This window comes from Malurus melanocephalus, unplaced genomic scaffold (assembly GCF_030028575.1).
Source record: "Malurus melanocephalus ecotype Western Australia unplaced genomic scaffold, MMel_1.1 scaffold_86, whole genome shotgun sequence".
Lineage (NCBI taxonomy): Eukaryota > Metazoa > Chordata > Aves > Passeriformes > Maluridae > Malurus > Malurus melanocephalus.
The window spans coordinates 728,444-730,286 of NW_026623318.1; positions in this window are offsets into that span (position 1 = coordinate 728,444).

Below are 1,843 nucleotides of genomic sequence, written 5' to 3' on the forward strand. Positions count from 1 at the left end.
CTCCAGGGTGTCCCCAAGCCCCCCTCGCCCCCTGTCGCGCTCCGTGACCCCCTCTCGGGGACACCGCATCCCGCTGGGACCCTCCGCCCATCCCGCTCCCCCTTCCCCAGCGCCCCCGGCGGGAACGGGGGGTGCCCCCGCCCCTCTCACATCCGCACGGGGGGTTGGGGGATCCCTTAAATCCCCCCGGAAGGGTTTTGGGGGATCCGCGTGTCCCCCCCGCTCCCGGCGCCACCGCCCGGCGACAGGTGCGCGGTGACATTGGAACGGYGACAGGGTGGGGACAAGGGGTCCTGACGGGGGGGGTGTTCCGGTTTTGGGGATACTCCGGCACTCTCTGACAGGTCCTGGGGGATGTCCCCAGGGGGGACCCTGCGTGGRGACCCCCCACGCCACCCCAAAAGTCCCTCGTGCTTCGTTTTGTCCGTAATGATCCCAGTGGGGGGGCGGATCCTGGAGGGGAGATGGCACCCGAGTGTCCCCCCCCGCCTCGTGCCACCCCAGCGCCGTCCCCGTGGGTTGGGATGACCTGATGGATTTGGGGGTGAAATTGCTGCCCCAAAATCCCTCTGTGTCCCAGGGAGGTGGCCGGGGATGCTGGGACGGTTGGGGACATTCCTGCGGTCTGTCACCTCAGCCAGCCCTGTGATGTCGCCTCTCTCTGCATCCCAAAACAAGGTCACCCCACTTTGGGGAGACACAGCCAGAGGACTTGGACAGGGGCAAGGGGACATCTGGGGGGTGGCATGGGGACAGGTGCACTCCAGTGGGTGTATCTGTGGCTGTGTGGGACAGGTGCCACTCCATTGGTGTGTCTGTGGTCATATGGGGACAGRTGCCMCWWTSTYKGGGYGTCYRTGGTCMYATGGGGACAGGTGCCACTATCTTGGGGTGTCTGTGGTCATATGGGGACAGGTGCCACACCACTGAGGTGTCTGTGGTCATGTGGGGACAGGTGCCACAGCCTCGGGGTGTCCATGGTTGTACGGGACAGGTGCCACGCCCCTGTGGTGACCATGGCCATGTGGGGACGGGTGCCACACCATCGAGGTGTCCGTTGTGTGCGATGACAGGTGCCACATTGTCAAGGTGTCCATAGTGATATGGGGACAGGTGTCATCCATCAGCTGTGTGTGGTGGCACGGGACACGTGCCACRCTCTCAAGTGTCTGTGGTCCCGTGGGGACTCGTGCAGTGCCACCAGGGTCTGATGGCCCTGCAGGGTCCTGTCGTGCTGTCAGGGCGCTCACACRGGGACAGGTGTCAGCCACGGTTGTGGTGGGGACAGGTGCCACCTGTCAGGGTGTCCTGCTCGCCGTGCCACTCCACTGWGGTGGCATGCCACCCCTGAGGCACCAGGGACACTGCCAGACCCCACTGTCACCTCCCTAACCAGGTCACCTTTGTCACAGCGATGTCCCCAAGGCCCYGGTGAGGACAAGGCTGGGGGGACATGGCCCAGGTGATGGCAGCGTCCCCTCGATGGCAATGTTCCCTCATTGGCAGCGTCCCCGTCGCTGTCCCCCYCAGTTGGTGGCCCGGCAATGGCTGCGTTATCTCCRGTGGCTTCCAACCAGGCCAGAGCTCTGTCACCGGCGCCTGGCAGGGGACACGGCTGTCCCCAGGGGTGGCCGTGCTGTCCCACCCCTCCAAAGGGGCGCCAGAAGCCTGACCCCTCCGCCAGCACTCCGGGCTCTGTCACTGTCACCCCGTGGCGCTCGGTGCAGGGAGGTGGCTTTGTCCCTGTCACTTTTTGGGGGGCTCCGGAGCTCCCGGTGGAGGGGCGGCGTTCTCGGCCCGGCTCTCCCGGCTGGGCTCTCCCGGTTCTATTCTCCCGGCCCGG